General features: G+C 38.9%; 1 protein-coding gene across 1 annotated transcript in view; it reads left to right on the forward strand.

Moving 5' to 3' along the window:
- Nucleotides 1–19,877, forward strand: part of MCTP1 (multiple C2 and transmembrane domain containing 1) — a 292,860-nt gene that overhangs the window by 239,425 nt on the left and 33,558 nt on the right. The gene's annotated exons all lie outside the window — the stretch shown is intronic.

Genomic DNA, 19,877 nt, shown 5'->3' on the forward strand with positions numbered 1-19,877 from the left:
ATGCCGAGTGAGAGATGGCTGCCATCTCCCCAGCTAGCACTAGTAGCAAGACACATTCATCTTCAAAACCCAGCTGGAATCTGCTACCCCCACCCCCCCGGATCCTGCCACTTAACTCTTTAGTCAGTGGTGACTGTACTTCAAAACACATGATAATGTGTTTGTTCTCCTCAGTTGATATTCATCTATTTTTCCCTTCCATTTTTTTTGAATTATGTCCACTATGCTGAGCACTTCACATGTATCATCTCATTTTCTGTTCATGACAACACTATTAATAAGTTCTATAATCCACTGTGCTAGGCTAAGTGACTTGTCCAAAGTCACAACTAAAGACTGAAATTAGAACCCCAGTTCTACTAGACTCCAAAAGCCCATAATTTAAACCATTATGCCACTTTCTTATGACATATACATATTATTAATTCATGATCTTTTTTTAATTTAATGTGTAAGCCTCCACAAAAACATTATAAACTCTAATGACAAAAACTGAGTATTATAACACATATTATGGATATATAAATAGTAAGTATTTGGTTAAAAGCTCAGTAAATAGAAAGCTATATGTGTATGAATGGAAAACAGCAATTCAGATATCAGAGTCCCATAACCACTCCAACTAGCCATGTTGTATACTGGATATTATTTAGCAAAAGAAAAGCAATTGTCATACCATCTTCATTTTGCCAATATCTTTCTGATCCCTTGCCTAACGTTTACACATCTCATAAGGAAACAGAATTGGATCTACCTTTGCCAGTATGATATAAAAAGGACCTTTCTGCTCCCTATGTATAGAATCCGTTCCTGTCCCCATTCAGTGGTCTCTGAGACCCAGTCATTACATGTGGTGCCATAGATGATACAGAGTTGAATGCAATTCCTGTCATCACAGAATTCCATTGTGTTCCAATCAGTCACTCTCCTTTATATTCCTAAAACTACCACTTGATGTCAAGTCCCTCCAACCTCGAATGAGCCATCTACCAGCCACTCTCAGCTATAATATGTTCTTAAGAATGCCTCCAAAAATAGCTTTAGACTTTTTGAAGCAGGATAGCATCATGGTTAAGAGTATTGGTTCCGGAACCAGGCCTTTGTGTGACATTAGGCAACGTACTTCACCTCTATCCCTCTGTTTCCTCATCTTTAAAATGGGGTTAATGATAGTTCCTGCCTTATCTTGCTATAAGGATTAAATGAATAAATATGTAGAAAGCCAATAATGATGTCTTTATCATAGAACAAATTTCATAAGTATGTTTTTAGAGTGGTGTTATCATTATTGTTAGCAGAAGCAGCAACATTATCAGTCATGGGTGTCCAGGAAGACTGTTATGTTATTAAATGGACCAGAGAGTCTGAGCAGGGATAGATTTTAGAGGGGAAGAAATTACTTTTGTTCTAACATGTTGAGTTTGAAATGTCACCAGGCCATTAAATTAGGTACTCCAGTAGATACTAGAAATATAAATCTGGAATTCAAAGAAGAGGTTACAGCCAGAAAGTTAAATTTGAGCAGTACTAATTAGAGATAAAAGTAATTACTGAAATAGAGGGTGTTGAGAGTGCAGGGAAGAGGGCCAAGGACAGTTCTGTGGAGAATGCCTCTATTTAAGGGGCAAGACAGGATGAAGAACAGAGCATATGGCTGAGAAGGAATCATAAGAGTGGTAGGAGGGGAATCAGAAGGGTTGCTGTTATGGGAACCAAGAGTTTTGAGAAACGTATCACTAGAATTAAATATGGCAAATGCACATGGAAGATGAGAACTGAAGGAAAAAGTCATGAACATTGATGATTCAATTAGTGAAGACCCTGGTGCTTGTAGTTTCCCTGACAGCAGAAAGCATAGGGTATGTTGGAGGCAGCTTGTATGGACTGCTCTTCAGAATGGCCCAACTCTGGAAGAGGAGGGGAGGAAGGACAGGAATTTAGGACCGTGGCAGGAACTTGAGTTTTGTTTTAGTCTTGGGGAACTCACGTTATTTCAGAAAGAACAAGTGGGGAAAGGTGGATTTACAGAGCTAGAAGAGTACAAGATCAAGGTCTCAGAAGAGATAGGGTGGGTGGAAGGAAGCACACAAGAGAAGGGATTGAGTTCCATGGGGAGAACCAGGGTAGAAGAGTCAGTGTTGAGGAAGTACACATGGCCTTTTTCTTTCAGCAAAGTGGGAGAAATGGTCATCTGCTGTGATTTAAAAGTTAGGGTGCGTTATATGCGGAATTTGAGAAACCTAACAGAAGACCATGGGGGAAGGGAAAGGAAAAAAATCTCCCTTCCTTCCTTCCTTCCTTCCTTCCTTCCTTCCTTCCTTTCTTCCTTCCTTCTTTCTTTCTTTTTTTCTTTCTATTTCGTTTATACTGAAAACTCTTCCTGGATAATAAAAGAGGATATATTTTAAAATTAAATGTACTAAGACACTTCTGAAAGCATCACTCTAACTGTTGAGTAAGGAAAGTGGAATTTTGTTCTCCATCTTCTTTAACTTTTCACTTACAGCTTTCGATAAAGTCTGTTTGAAACGAAGAAGGGGGAAAAAAGATGTCAAAAAGAGTTGTAAATTATAGAATGACATCTACCCTGCAGTTCTTCTGTCACTCTCACTAATATTGCTTAGCATTCCGAGTTTTAAAAATAACGCAGTTATTGAGATTTAAAACTCTGTGGATGCAGAATACATTTTGGAAAATAAGACTTTTTACTATGCATAGCCAATTATAGTCCACTGAGAAAATGATGTATTTTTCCAATACATTTTTATTATGTACTTAACTGACGGACCTTCCCAGCTTCTTCATAGACATTCCACTCCATCAGCCACTGTACATAATATACTTCTTAGGAATCTACTTAAATTTGTATTTACCTGTGAGGCTAGATTGGCTCCAGAGGACACAGTCCTTTTTTCCTTGAGTAAATTATACATATTTTAGAAAACTATCTAAAAACATATTTACCTCATATGGAATTCTGGTCTCCAGGGTAATTAAGACCAGTTTTTAAAAAGCATAGCCAATGCACTTTAACTCTCTCAGGTAAATAAGATATATTTTATAATCATCTAAGAACGATTTCTCTCTTCCTTGCCTTCTCTTTCCCTTCTCCTGTAACTATCACCATGCCTCTTTTATACACATATTTAGTAATTATTTCAATGTTTCCTCAGATACTGCTTTTCTCTCAGGGGCTGGCACACAATTATGCGTTCCTTCCATTCCATGCACTGGTAACTCTACATGAAAGAGGCACAGTCTATCCTACATATAATTTCTAGAAGAGAAGTTACTTTGTGAAGGTCCAGATTCTTTGTATATGGTTTCTTTGGTTTTCACATTTTAAGAAGGACTTCCAATATTGGGGCATTTACCCATTAGAACAAGTGTGTAATTATGTTGGCTAAGAGATGCCTATTGAATGAACACTGTGTTTTGAGTTTACATAGAAAATAGAAGGAATGTCTACAAGGAAATATGCAGTAACATCACTGTAATGATTTGTAAAAGCCACTATATACCACAATCATTATTAAAAACCAAAGAAATAAATGAAGTTTCCTAGAAAAAAAATGCTTTCTTGCTTAGCTATTTTGCACTCCTAAAACATCCTTTACACACTGAGTTCTTTGCACACATGGAATAATGAAAATGCACAACCATTCTTCCTTTGTCCTACAAGAATATTGCAATAGTTCCCTCAGGAAGAAAGCAGTAAGAAATCCATGTGACAATAATTGTTAGGTGGTTTGTGGCAACCACGTGAGAGTAAAACTAAAAACTTGGGGAAAAGGTATTTTCTAGAAACTGTAAGATGAATGTAATGAATAGAATAATGTCTGGTTTGTTTCTCCTCTTCTTTGCCTCTGAGGAATAATCCTTTACATTTCATGAGGCTGATTTCTGAAGTTGTTGTGGATAAATGTTACTGCTGTATATACTCTTCCACTGGGAGGTCAAGATTTCTACTGGTCTCTTCCTGGTTTGCATAATTGGACCAGAGAGTTTATCCAGTCTGTCCAAGCTAGTGCAAGCCTCTGAACCAGATCCTCTCAGTTTGGGCTCCTAAAGCCTCTTCTATTAAAATATTTGTACTGATTGTTAAGCGTCAAGACGTGGTTGAGGACTTTCTCTTGGGCTGGTGGCCTAAATCCTAATCAGCCTTCCTGTCAAATTAGTCTTAAAACTCAGGTGGCCATGAGTCTTTGTTGGCCTAGCAGAGTCCCGGTCTACACCTGCTATCCTGGTGTAAGTATTAGTAGTGCCCCATTTTGCTCTCAGAAATGTCCTGGTTTGGATGATAAATGATATGGTCTCTCTACTTATATGAGTTCTTTTGACTGAGTTTTGTTTCCTTTGAACTTTTTGTGTTTATGTGAGGGGTTACTTTTTCTTTGTTGTACTCAGGTAAATTTGAGGAGATTAAAAAAAAGACCCCAGTTTTCACCAGAATGATCTAGGAATCATGTTCAAATGTTGATTCCTCACCCCCACCTCAAGATATTCCTTTTTCAGTAAGAATGGGGCGGTTCACTGGAATTTTTTCTAAGTAGGTGATTCTTAGGTGGCTGAGTTTGCTGGTGCTCGAAACCTGCAAGCTTAGCCTAGCTATTTGACCCCTAAACACTGAACTCAGGTAGGTGCAAAGGGACATAACTGCTCCAAGGTACTCTGGTGAGAATGAGGGCAAGCTGGTCAGCTGCAGTCTAGCTGGGTAATACTGACCAGCTAGAAGAGCTACTATCTCCCAAGCTACTTTGGATGGCTTACCCTCAGTACCCTGTTGTGGCTGGAACTCAGGTAATCGTTTTGGAGGAAATGTAATCAGGAGAATTCCTTCCTGATTCTCTAGCCAAGCACACAGATACAGCTTCAGCCAGGTGAATTAATTGACATACCTGAGGAAGCTATGTTGGATATTTTGCAAGGTGAGTGGTGCATGCAGATTGAATCGTGGTTGGTTTCTGGAAGGTTGATCCTAGAACAAAAGACAAATCATTCAGTGATGCAGCCCTACCACCTTTCATTCCTTCACAAGGCATTGTGCTGTGCTCAGTCAAGGACACATGCCATTCAACGGCGGCTCTGCTTTGCTGACACTCTCAAAGTCATTCTTTCCTTTCGCAGCTGTCAGGGCTCTGCACACGTTATGCATTCCTTCTGGGCACTTGATGCTCACATTCTACCCAGCAGGAGAAGCAGGTACCTGAACAAAAGCAAGCAAAGACTCCTGGCCTTCCCAAGATCAGGGCTATAGGCCTCACACTTATTAACTGACTGCCCTTTACATTCTCCGGTCACTTTTATTAGTCTTTTAAGGGCACCTGCATTTGAGGAGTCTTAAATTTTTCTTCCCTCACTCTCCTCTTTGCCCCCATCCTCCACCCCGCCTTGCCCCTTCTCCCATACACTATCTTGCATGCCTGGGCTCTGTAGAAGGAAATTAAACTGTGATTTGGTATGCTAAATTACCTGAACTAAAAACTATAATTTGCAATATTATTAAGTCATCACTGTCATGGATTTCAATTTCTTTCTGTTTAATCCTCTAACTCACAGCATCACTCTTTTTGATTATTCCTGAAAGGAGAGAGAAAAAGCCCTTGGTTGCACTACTGACTGATCATATCTGTCAGGAAAGTTAAAATAGTATGCTTCCAAGTGGTGACTTCAGCCTCGCCAGTCTTTAGTCATAACCTCCATGTTGCTCCCACGATGTGCTAGTTCATATGTGAGGGCACATGGGAAAGATGTGGGGCTTCTTGGGTGCTCCGCACAGTGAGTCAGTTACAGGAATTGGAAATTCCACATTTCCACATCCCAAGAAACCCAGGATTTCAGTCCTGGGTGAAGAGGACTTTTTCTTTCTGTACCGCTAACTCCAGTCCTTTTGGAAATGCCTAGATATTTCCTGGTAAGCTGGAAACATTGGGAGTCTTCATGATGGCCTAAAGCTCAGTCCCCCTCTCCTGTCATATTCTCTATGTTGCTGCTTTTATTAGGCATTCATAGTTTCTGTAAGAGCGCACCAATCAGGATAGACTAGGTTTTGCTGCAGTAATGAATCCAAGTCTTGATAGGTTAAAACCATAGTGCTTTATTGCTTGTTAATATTTGTACACCACAGGCACATTGGGAGCTTTGCTCCACAGCTTTGCTCTCATCCTCACCTTGGGCTCGAGACTGACAGAGAAGCTGCTATTTTGAATATTGCCAGTTACCAAGTCTGAAGGAGAAAGATGGCAAAGCATGCACTGACTCTTAAAGCTTATTCCTGGAAGCAATACAGACCACTTTTGTTCACTTTTCATTGGCCAAAGCAATTTGCTTTGAGCAGGTAGAAAAGTGTGATACTGCCACATGCCTAAAAAGAGAAAGCCAGAATATTTGTGCATGGCCTTAATGATTACTATAAGGGCCTGGTAGTTTCATAAGCCTAAAATAATGAAGGAAGAGAATGACCATTAAAAAACAAGTTTTGTCTACCGAAACATATGTAAGCTGAAACATTCAGAATTTATGGCTTCTCCCTGCATTCCAATAACATTACAAAAGCAAGGCACAGACCTCAATAATTGCTGGGAAACAACTTTGCTGAAATCTCTTCTTGGGGTCCTATTGATCCCTCCATGACAGCCCAGACAAGGATAGGATGGACTCTGTAATATGTCAGCAGTGATCTGGTGGACAAGGTGACTGGAATATATGGTCTGCTCTTTCTGCTCTTCTGTTCCTTCTCTCTCTCAGCAAATCTCCACTGAAGGACCTAGATTTTATCTGGTCATTATGGTGTCATTAGAGTAATGGTTGATTCAGTCTCTGGAGTCAGACTTCCTCAGTGTGGATCTCAGCTCCATCATTTACTAGCTAAAAGACCTTGGATCCGTTACTTAACCTCTTTATGGCCTCAGTTTCCTCACTTGCATAATGGATATAGTAATACTATGTTGTAAATAGTATTTACTTCATAGGATGGATAAAATACATTTATAGTTCTTGGTTCAAGGCTGCATGTATGTTATCCCTAACAGGAGATCACTTACAATTTTCATATTTATTGTTAATACAATACTTAAAGATTCTGAAATTTAGAGAAAATAGCTCTTTTTTCACTGGTTTAATAAAATATTTTAAATATTCCTCATTCTTCAAAAACAGATTTCAGGGTATAGAGCTGCATATATCTTAAGTGCTAGGAGGGGCCAGCAAGTAAGACACCCCTGTCTTTTGCCCAGTCATCCACAATTAATATTTGTACCTACTAAAAGACATTTTTTCCCCATCATCTTGAAGGTAAATTGAACTAGCAAAAGTTGTATAGACTGGTAAGGATTCTGAACTTCTTTCAAGGTTGAGCTAAGCATTTAAATATGATGCGCATAACCTAATAAGACATGGATGCTCAGAATTAAAACATAACCCCAGGTTGTGACACAAGTCAAGGACAAGAATGCTGTGGGGCCACAATTATAGCAGAAGCATGAAGGTATCTATACTTCTTGACCTTGTAGAGTCAGCTCATCTTGCAGCCTTCAGATTATGTCGAGCCTGAATAGGCTGGCCAATCTCATGGTAAGGCTACTGTGAACAGTCAAGGTAACAGCATCTTGTCTCTATTTTCTTGAAAACAGTACTCAAGAAATAGATGTGCAAGAGGATGTTAACTATACTATATTACAAGGCTATTAATATAAGGAATAAAAATCACATAATAACAGTTTGCCTCACAGAAATTTTATTTCCTGTCAAATATTTGAATCAACAATGCAGAACTAAATTTCTTAGAGCATGGCGCTAAGGAAGTCAAGCAGTCATGGGTTTTGTCCTGTAGCTGTAAAGTCCATTCCTACCCCTCTTAACCATGTCAGAATGTCCCCTGGCAAAATAGGAAGCCAAATTAAAAAGTTGGCAGGGAGCCATGTACATTCAGAACCATTCTGAGGAACCTTGTCAAAGGACTTCTGTCTTGACAGTGTTTCAGGAGTTCCGTACCCACCAAACCATGCTTTTCAACAAGCACTAAGCCCTAGCTATACACACACCTGTGACGTATGTTTGGCTGATTGGGGAAATGCTTTCCCCTGCAAGATAAACAAGGAAACTGGGTCTAACATTTCATGTACCTTTGGGAGATCCTGAAGATAAAATAAAATTATATTAATCTAATCACCTGAATCAAAATGATCTAGGTTTTCAATAGTATCAGATCTGCTTTCTCGCTTCAAAAGTCTAATTTATTATAGAATAACTATCCCAATTCATTAGGTATTAAAGACTGCTAAAGAACCAACCAGAAGACATGTATTCTAGATCTGTCTCTAGTGCAGTCTTGAGCAAGTGGCTTTACTTCTCTTAGCCTAATATATAAAATGAGTTATTTGGACAAGAGCAGAGGTTAGCAAACAACTCATAGGCCAATCCCAGCCTACTGCCTATTTTTGTAAAGTAAGTATTATTGGAACACAACTACATCCATTTGTTTATTTAGTATCTATGATTGTTGTCCTGCTACAACAGCAGAGTTAAGTAGTTATGGCAGAGATCATATGTCCTGTTAATCCAAAAATATTTACATTACAGTCCTTTACAGAAAAATTTACTAACAACTAGGTTGGAAGCCATCTATTTCCTCTCATCTGCAAAGTAGAAATAAAATAGTACCTCAGCGTGCCTGGATGGCTCAGTTGGTCAAGCATCTGGCTCTTGATTTCAGCTCAGGTCATGATCTCACATTTCGTGGGTTCAAGCCTGGTGTCAAGCTTGGGATTCTCTCTTCCTCTCCCTCTACTCTTCCCCTGTTCATGTGCATGCATGTCTCAAAATAACAAAAAAAATAGTAACTCATAAGATCATATGAACAAATGATCGTTGTTAATACAGTTCCTATTTATTACATGTTAGCTAACATAATTATAAGGATGGTTTATTTTTGTTTCTGTTTGTTCTTCTTTTTTGAAACTTCACTTAAGGCTACTAGTGTGTTTAAAATGGAGTTGTAGCTAATACACAAGTGTAAAAATGAATTCATGCTTTTTCTTTAAGAAATGCTACTTAAGCATTATTTTATATGTACTACAAAAGAAATTCATAGAATTTTCAATTCATTCAACCATACTTACCAAGAGCCTACTGTGTAAAAGATAGGGGAAAACGAGTAAAATATAGTTTATGTCTTCAATCTAGGAGGGAAATAAATGACATTAAATAAACTAAGACAATGCCATTAGTACTTTGAATGTTCAGAAGGAGTGAGGGGCAGGGAGGACTCTAAAGGTGTTGTAGACACTGTTAGTTGTCTATTCAATGTCCATTTCCCCATTTTCCCCTGCTAATAGAAAACTGATTTTATATATAACAGCAAAGAATCTGGCTAAATATTTATTTTCTAAGGTTTCATTTCAGCTCTAAATGGTTTTCTAATATAGTTCTGACTAAAGATTTGTAAGGAAACTTTTATGCAGAGTTCTAGAAAAACTTACTGTCTTGATAAAAGAGGAGAGATACCACTAGCTCCAGTCTTCCTCTTTCCATCTAGTCTTGAATGTGGTTACAATGCCCAGGGCTGGGGCAGCCATCCTACCACCATGAGGTGATAAAAAAGAGGATAATAGAATGGAAAGATAGAAAGTTCTTGAGTCCTCAGTGATATCATTGAACATATAAAACAACATTTGTAACCACTGACTTCTGTGTTTCCTGTTATGTGAGAAACATTAGCTCTATGACCTAAACTACTATTAGCTGGATATTCTTTGGCAGACAGCTGAATGCTAGAAGATTCATTGAGAAAAGCTGATTCTATGTTTATTCACTTCTATAATAAATGTCTCATCTACAAATACTTACTTCTTCAACCCCTTAATTTCTTTAACAAGTATTTTTAAGCACCTACCTTGTGTCAGACATTGTGCTAGAGGCTTAAGATTATGAGCTCTCTTGGAGGTATTCGGGTAGGAAACAATAGAATGCCTCTTTTCTCTCCATCTCTGTCTTTTTATTTTTCTAACTGTTCTCTGTCTTTACGCTACAAAAGAAATAAAAAGAGACAAAGTGAAAATGAGGCTGGGAAGATCCAATATATTTATATATTTACTGCACATCCCTCCTCCTCATTCTCTCAGAAGAAATGGAAAGAAATGACCACTCTGTAAGAAGAGGTTAAGAAAGCCAGTAAAACTCCTTTATTCTACCTCATATCTTGGCCCAAAGAACACTCTCCGAGCTCTAGCACAGTTATGGGATCTTCATCTAGAACACTGTTACAGACCCATCTGGGAAAAGGTTAGTTCACTTGTGGGTATACTGCTCCCAAAAAGAAAGATGGTCATCAAGTGAATCCGCAAACCCAAGCCCCTAAGCTCCCTTTTGGCCTTTGCCGTGCTCAGGCTTGTGCAAAAAGAAATCTACAAGCATGAGATGTGCTGGAGAAAGTTTTTATTCTACACCGGTGGGAGTATATCACAGGAATGCTCTGGAGTCTCCCTTCTGGTCGTGTTTTTCACCACCTTAAATGGTTATCTGACAGGAAATGCTTTGTGTGCAGTCTCTCCTTTTGATATGTTATTTTGGGAAGTGAGCTGAATACAGGTTTAGTCTTGGTATCAAATCTCTGGATATAATCCAATCAACAATTATCTTTTGGTAAGAAAACCCAGTTGCTTCAGAAAGAATCATTTGACTAAACTGCTGCAGTGATAACACCAGTAACAGAGAACTTTTACCAAAAGTAAAGGTGTGTCATGTACCAAAACTCTACTGCGGCAAAACTCGACGCATCATTCTTGCCAACAAACCAGCATCTTCTCTTGCCTTCCTTGTTTTAGTTGATGCCTTCAAACACCTGAGTCCAGCCAACAACTTATACTGCTTCCTTCTCCTTGCCCTCTCTCTACTCTTCCCGTGGATCACCTCCCTGCCACTGCCTTAAATCAGACCATTACCTCTTGCTGGAACTAGCAGTAGCCTACTAACCAGCCTCCTTAACCCTACATTCTTGGATCCAACCCACATCCACTTCCTATGGCCTCTAGTGTGTAACCTCCATGGAGCAGGGGCCTTGTTTGTTTGCCTTGTTTGCCATTGTGTTCCTAGGACTGAGTACTGTGCCTAGCACATTCTTAGCTCCCGGGAAATGTTGGTTGGATGAATGCATCATACAGAAAAACCCTGATCTGATTTTGATCCCCTGCTGAAAACCTTATTATCTCCTCATTTCCCATGATGTAAAGCCTGGCCCTCCCTAGGGTGGCATTCAGGAGCTCCAGAGACTGGGTCACAGTCTGGCATTTTTATATTCATCCCTGTACATTCTGTCATCTACTCTCTCTTCCAACCAAGCCAGGTGACATTACTTTTGCCAGACAGGATCTTTTTGCCTCCTCCCAGTGCCTAAGCCTCTGCTCCCTCTCCCTGGTATGTCTGAAAAACCCTGTAAGCCGTCTCTGCCAATCCAAGTCCTAAATCCTACCTATCTCTTGAGAACCAGCTCTCATCTTCCTTCCTTCATGAAGGCTTTTCTAAAAATAATAATAAATGTGTCAGTTTTTTGGAGAGCTCACTATGTGCTAGCTCACATTTTCTTCTCACAAAAACCCTATGAGGCAGATCTGTTTATCCCCAGTTTAAAGATAGCGACACTGAAACTCAGAGCCACTATAGGGATTTGCCTGAGTTTGCACAGCACAGGCCGGGTAGGATTTGAATCCAGTGCTAAAGCATCTCCCTTAGCCCTGCCTGCTGCTACCCCATTATCCACCATAACTGCTCCTTGTACATTTTGGAATCACAGAAGCTGCAAACTGGTAGTCAAGGAATTGAATTCAGCTATGGACAGGATTTTAAAACTATTTTCAAAAATCAGGAGATCAGAAAAATGTGGGTTTTTAACTTCTCTTAAAAATTATGAAGTTCTGGCCACTTGGATGTGTGTTCCCACATGGCCGTGATCCAGGGGAACTGCGTCATCAATGCCCCTTCACATGGGACTTGCCCTCTCTCCCAGCCTGGCCTAGGCAGGCATTTGAGTTTGTGTCCCCAAGAAGAATTTGTGGGCACCTGTCATAAAACATTTTTCAAATTCTCCCTTATCTCATTTCACTTTGCCTAGGCTGCGAGCTTTCTCCTTTATTTCTTTCTTCTTTAGTCTGTTTTCTCTCTCTCTCACATGAAATCAGTGCTTGGCATGTCGTGGATCTTCAATTACTCTTTATTAAATAGAATATAAGGAAATTTGCAAGTTTGCTAATAAACCCAACTTCAAATACTTCTCTAAATACAGCTTTTGGGTTAATTTTAGTATAACCAACTCTGACGTAGTCCTATCCATAGAAAAATAGTAGGAGTGAAAAACCACCCAACAATCTCTGAGGTTTTTTATTTTTTTACATTGGATTACATTGGTGTTTTCTTTAGATTTTCATTAGAAATTTGTTTCTGATTGTTCTCATTGGAAGGTGATGAAATCATTTTGCTTTCCATGTCAAGTCAACCTTTCTTCTACCCATTAGCCATGTCCTCACCTTTCTATGTCTCTAGTGTAGACTTTATCAGACAGGATCCTGAGGGTTTTTTGACTACTAGCCTGTTCTCTTACTGGCAGACTATTATTTCATCTTTGTACCTCTCATGCTCAGCATACTGCCTGGCAAATAATAGGTGTTCAGTACGGTTTCATTGACTGAATTGTTGCCTGAAGTACATGCACAATAGTTGGATGATCTAAACTGGTTTCTTAAGTCTGACATGAAGAGACATTGACACTACTTCCTCAAGTTAATCAATGGTATTGATAACGTAATACAGTATTTTCCTTTTTACCTCCTGCCAGTTAAAAATTTTAACACTGTGTTCTTAAACACCAAAGGGATATTTTGTTGTAGAGTTCTTGGTAAAATCAGGAGGCTTCAGAAGTTACTTACTCTTTCTTCTTTTGAGGCAGTTTTAACAGGCAGTGATTGGTTCATCAGCCTAGGCTTCTCTTTACCGTGGCCTGTGAAGGCCAGCCTGAAGGCCTGTGGCAGGCTTGTGTGTTTGATCTGACCGTAAGCAACTACGGTTCCTGGCCCAGCTCTGACTTCATAGACCAAAGCAAATGACAGCCATACTACGCCATTTTCTTTATGTCATCAGGCCCGAGAAATCAGAAACTAGAAAACTAAAAAAAAAAAAAAAAAAAAAAAAAACATCCCTNAAAAAAAAAAAAAAGACATGCCTTCTCTTTTATTTTCTGTTGTTGGGCTACAGTAGAAGTGTTCCAGAGTCCTGGCTTTCCACTTTCCAGGGTCTTCAATCTAATATTTTATGGCCCTGATGGCACTTAAGATTTTGCCTTGAACTCCACACCTTACATGATATCATTTAAATATTCTGGAAATAAAATAATAAGGGTTAACATTTATGGAATGTTGCTACGGCCAAGCCCTGGGACAAGCATTCTATTTGTATCGTTGCATCTTATCCTTAGAACAACCCTGAGAAATGGGGATCCCTATTCACCCAGATCTTACATTTGAGGAAACTGAGGGCTTAGATGGATTAAAGAACTCAGACTTTGTATGAATTAATAAGAATTTTATGTATAACGGTAATTATGTGAGAGTGTCTCCAGAAGCCAAATATTTTCTGTGAAGACTTTAAGTTTGAGCAATAGAATTATAAGACTAATTAATTTACTCATTACGGTTCTCTCACCTTATGCACAGATTAGAGATCGACAGCGAACAGCACTCACTCCAGGGAGAAGGGAGATGGTGCCAAGAGGGCTGAATGGGTGTCCTTGGCAGCTTCCCCACTACCTTTCTCTACCTTCAGTTCTCCTTGATATAGATTTGTAGCTTTCATTCAGCACATTGATCTCTCTTCATCATACAGTAACTTGTATGTTTCCACAACCTGTGTCCTCACCTCCTCCTAAAAGTCTTCCTTGATTAATCCTACGTACCTGATTATTCCCCCCACCAAACCCCCGATGCGTGAGATAATGGATTCAGCATTCTCAAGTACTTGCTGGCATTTTCATATACGGCTGTTCAGCTCCTCAAGGGCACAGAAATCCAGTATCTTTTTAAATGCTGGGCTTGGGACACTACACACAGTGGGTTCTCAGGAAACACAGATTGACTAATAAACAGAGGCAAGGCTTCTCTCAAACTGAAGCCCTATGTACTTTGCATAAAAATTGCTAAGGTATCAGGAATAACATCTTCATTTATATTGAAACTATGAAACCCAACTGACAGAATTTTTACCACATACAACCACCCCAGAGATGCTCCCAAAGGGCATCTTGTTCACTGGGAAAACCTGACTCAGCAGGTTTAAATAATTCCTTCTGAGCCACTTAACGTTTGAATTTCCTCATTCAGTGGCTTAAACTTGACTTTACAACTGCATGCACTCAAAGCATTTGCATTTAATTGCAGCAGTAGTATGTTTTCCTGTTGCCATCTGAAACATATTCATTATCAGTGTCAGGCTTAGATTGAGAGAGTTTGGTTATTTATATCTAAAGAATCAAATTCAACAAAGATAACTGAAGGCATGTAAGTAGATTTTTTTACTTTATTATAAGAAGATGCAGCCTGTAGATACACAAATTCAAATCCTTGGCAAATCATATTTTCAATGACTGTTTGTCTAGAGATAAATGGATATGAGTAGAGGGAGTTATTTTAGGAATGATAAGTCAACATGAATTTTATTTTTTGTAATGTATATATACATATATTTTCAATATGTGTATGATTCAAGAAAATATTGTGTCTGGCAAGTAATTGCTGTAGCACTTTACATGATGAAGAGATTTGAGCCTTATAAAAATGTATTTAAAACTGTCTTAAACCTTATTCCAAATTAAAGAACAGGAAGATCCTATTGTACACTTGTGATCACAGGGTTAAAGTGGAGGTTGGAGATACCAGTGGGCTGGGTGTGCATTTGCTAGATTATCCATTTTATTAAGAGCAACACGCCCTCCTAGTAGAATGCCATGTCATTGAGAGCACGTGTGGCAAAGCTCAATACCTTTTGTTATTCCAGGACACATTTAAATTAATTTAAGACCAAAGTGTTCCCCTCTATCCATGCATTGTTGTTGCAGTAGTTTTAATCAGAACCAGAAGTTCTGGCTGCCTCAGGTGATGTCATGTGAACAAATGTTGATTTCACGAATCCGATGCCGTGTTGATCAGACCACATTCTTGTCTAACGTGTTTGTGAAACAGTAAGTTTCTTTCTTCAAAGCAGAAGGTTGCTGTTTAAGATTGATGTATTTTAAAGATGGATAGTGACCTTTGAAAGGTATTCATAAATCACTTACAACTGACCTGCAGGTACAAAGTGAAATGAATAAATGAGACAAATCCTTGCCGATATGAGCCCTAACTTTACCTTAAATACCCGCGTAATCAAAGAAAAACTGTTCTCTTGGCCTAAATTACTAAGAGACATCATGCCAGTTCTCCTCCTCACTGAAAATGCAGATACAGTGACATGAAGGTACCTCTGCTATTGAAAAGATCACATGTGTTTTAACTAGCAAAAGATGACAGGGTGATCAGAAGCCACACCTGGGAGTCATCTGTAGCCCAGCAGATCAGAATCCTGAAATGCTGGTAAGGATTGGTGGAAGCAACCTCCAGTATTTAGTGGGCTTTGTGTTCTTCCCCGAGCTGGGTGTAGTGGAGAAGGGGGTATTTAAAATCACAAGAGCACAGTCTCTGCTTGCAAGATGTTTCCCGAACGAGTAGAGAACCTGTCTACTAGACCACAGATGTGATGGACACTAATAAGAGGGCAGCAAAAACCAATCAAGGATAAATTTCGGGCTACAGACAACCATGCTTAAAATTCATCACAGGGAGAGATGAATGGATTGCAGTCGTCAGGAAAGGCTTCTTGCAAGCATTGGGCTTTGAGCTGAGTCTTGAAAGAATGTGTAGGAATTCTTCAGGTAGAGGAGAGGAAGGAAGAGGGCCTCAGGTCATGAGTTCAGCAAGGGGGCAGGGGTTGGAAAGCATGAAGTCTGCTCACACAGCAGTCACACTTGAAGCGCTTGCTGGAATTCACCTTGCTGAGCAAGTTCAAACTCTGGCACTTTGTATCAGGCCCAGGTGCTTCTACCGGGTGTATTACAGAGGAGTTTATCTGTATTTCTTAAGCAGAGGGATGCTATAAAGAGCAGTGCTTTAAGGGAATTGGAGAATTTAGTCAGGTAGCTACTCCCACAATGACAGGATAAAGTGAGGGTTATTTGGTCTAGACTGCTCAGTGGGGACTGAGATGGAATAAGAAGAGAAGTTACTCCGTTATATTGCTAGGGACTAAAACGTCACAATCTGGAAAATGGAAGTTACTGTAAAGTTTCTGATGTTATCCTTGAGTTAAATTAGCAGAATAAACTATTTGAAGCGTAAGGTAGCTGCAGTTTGCCAAATATGCCGCTAGGTGGTGAACGTGCATTATTCGTGGCTTTAGAGTATCCACTGGCTTTCCTTCCGGTGAAAGGGGTTTAGCTAATTCTGAGAATTCAAGTTTTAATTACATCAAATTAGATTTCTATTAGTGAAATATAACTCTATAGCTCATATAACTAGTTATTCATAGATAGAGGAAACTTAAATATTATTCAATGATAGTTCAAACATATAAGAACCTGTATACACAATTGGAGCTATCTAAATAAAACTCCTTTAGGAATCCCCATTTTATTTTAATATTTCTTATTAGTTGCCTGCTCGGGAAACTTCCTCACTTAATATTCAAAGAGCAGCAAGTTATCCTTGGCAGTGAATGACATCAAAGTGTTTGGGTATTTAGAGATTTGAAAATTGTGCAACATTCTAATATCTGAGCTGACTGTTCTGGGTTAAAACCTATTTTTTCTGCTTAGCTCGTACCGGTGTGTTACATAACACCCTCATCTGGTGGCGCTTCTGCTGTGAGAATGTGTCTTACTTGTACCGTTTCCCTCAAGGTATTTTACTGACTGTAAGCATCACGAAGACAGGGTCCACATCTGTTGGGCTTGGCACTCATCTCAGTACCCAGTATGGTACCCCACACGAGTAGACCCTCCGTGAGTTAATGAACTTGTTCTGCTGGTCAAAACAAATGCACTTTTCTTTCTACCTGATCTCAATAAGTCAAATACTACTGCATAGTATATTTTTACCAATTGAGCAGAGTTCACCTCTGTTAACCTCCAAGAATGACACAAAAAGAAGTTCACACAAAAGTTTTCACACATTATTTGTTTCTTACAATGTTTCTTTAAAAATATTCACAGGGGAGGTGCCTGGGTGGCTCAGTCAGTTAGGCATCCAACTCTTGATTTCACCTCAGGTCATGGTATCACAGTTTGTAAGATGGAGTCCCGTGTCGGCCTCTGAGCTGACAAAATGGAGCCTGCTTAGGATTCTCTCTCTCCCTCTCTCTGCCCCTCTTCTGCTCACACATGCATATTCTCTCTCTCTCTCTCAAAATAAATAAACAAACTTTAAAAATAAAACACATAAAATATTAGCATGAACATGCATGTGTATGTTTAAGAGTCTTGGCACTTTGGCTTTAGTCTTTTTAGAGTAACTCAACAAGATTATCATTTTGTTATGCTTAATTCTCAGGGTTACCTGTATTTCTATTGCTTATATTTATCTTTATAAGTGTGAAAACACGTCTTACAATGGGATAGAATATTTGGGTTTCAGACTATGCTTCTACGGCAATATTACAAGTAGTAGTAGTGATTTATTGAGTAGTTAGTACATGTCATTTAAAATGTCCAATAATCAAGTATTATCAACCGTATTTTATAGCTAACGAATCTGAAGCTCTGATGGGATAAGTTAGACACTCAGGCACATAGTTAGCAAACCAGGGTCCAACCCTGAGCTGGTTGGCAGTGTTTCCTATAGACCCCGGAATGCTGTCTGCTTCCCATCTTTTCTACTGTGTTGAATTTTCTTGCTTGAAAACCTATCCAAAGCAGTAAAATGGAAAACTATCTGTTCAAACGTACAGGTTTAAGTACTTAGGACATAATATGTAAATAATATTACAGTCTATTTCATTTCATCGGTTTTGGTGGAAATTGCCATTTAGCAAGAAAAGTTTTATTTTTTAGTGGTTTGGAGATTTTTCATGACCTTCTTATCCTGTAAAATATTCAGCTGATTTGGCCATTTCTATAGCCATAGGAATACTGTTCTCTTGTCTAATATATATTGCACCCTCAAAAGTCCTGTAAATCAAAGCAATTATTAGTTAATTAAAAACAGATATAGACAAATGCTTGGTTAAAATTGTAACAACTGACACTCCGGGGCCCCCACAGCAGCTAATCTGTGTCTCCAAATAGTCTTGGAAACACGCAGAAGAGAGGAAGCACATCTTTGACACAGCCTGGCAAGGAATCGGGCATGTCTCTGTCTTCCTGGTGGGAGTGGAAACCGTACATTCTCTTTTGGAAGACGATTTGGCAGGAGGTATCAAAATCACAAAAACACAAATCCTGTGCCCAAACAATTCGACTTGTAGAAGTTTACCCTGCGGATACTGACACATGCATACAATTACCATCTACACAAGGTATCCTTGGCTTTTCCTTTCTTGTAATAGCAAATTATTGCTGAAGAACTTGAGCATCATGCATGGAACCACCTGGAACTGCTCTAACACTTGGTCTTAATTATACTTCAGTGAAAATGAGAAAGCACCTATGGGTTCATTAAGGAAAAACTGATTAAATAGATTAGAGCACATCAGTGCAATGGACTATTATGCAGCTGTAACAATGAGATTATTTAGCACTGATATGGAAGAGTTATGTATATATTTTTTATTTTTAAGTAGGAAAAAGACACGGCAATGTTTATACGATTTGCAACTTAAGGAAAATGGAAAGCAGGGGTGCCTGGCTGGCTCAGTTGGTAGAGCATGCAACTTTTGATCTATCTCAGAGTTGTAAATTCAAGCCCCACGTTAGGTGCACAGATTACTTAAAAATAAAATCTTAAAAAAAAAAAAAAAGGACAGCAAATGATACACATACATAATCATGTCTATGTTTGCTTGTCTGTACATATAATAATCTCTGGAAGAATATACAAGAAATTGGTGACCCTGGTAAATGTCCAGGGAGGAGAGTAAATTGGGAGCCACAGAGTAAAAGAGAGGGCTTTCCTTATGTTTGAACACGTATTCTCTATCTTTAAAATGCTATATTTTAATTCTAAAACCTCTTTTCTTTTAATATTTTAAAATGTTTATTTAGTTTTGAGAGAGAGTGTGAGTGCAAGTGAGGGAGGAGTGGAGAGAGAGGGAGAGAGAGAATCTGAAGCAGGCTTTTCGCTGTCAGCACCGAGCCCCACGTGGGGCTTGAACCCATGAACTGTGAGATCATGATTGAATGCTCAGTCACTCAATCGACTGAGCCACCCAGTTGACCTAATTCTAAAACCTTTTAAAAACACATGTATCTTTTCATCCTTTATCTCAAGGACTTTAGCTTGGGGATATTATAAACGATGTCCCAAAGACTTATATCCAAAGATGTTCTTTGCATTATTATTTATAATAAAATAGAGAGGAGACGCAATAAAATGTTTAGCATTTGGAAATTTGAAGCAAGAAGTAAATGCATAAGCATGCACACTGCACACTTCCTATGTAAAATGCAACAAATTTTTATGTTCATTACCATGGATTAGGAGCATTCTGTTTTGTTCATTGAATCCACAACATCTGACACAATGCTTGACTCATAACGATCAGATGATTAATAATTACAGAAAAATTAATAGAAAAAGACTGAGAGGACATATTCTGAAATGTTGACAACACTTACCAGAGATTTTATTTTCTTCTATGATTTTTCCCCA

This window comes from Crocuta crocuta, unplaced genomic scaffold (assembly GCF_008692635.1).
Source record: "Crocuta crocuta isolate KB4526 unplaced genomic scaffold, BGI_CrCroc_1.0 scaffold42, whole genome shotgun sequence".
Taxonomy (NCBI): domain Eukaryota; kingdom Metazoa; phylum Chordata; class Mammalia; order Carnivora; family Hyaenidae; genus Crocuta; species Crocuta crocuta.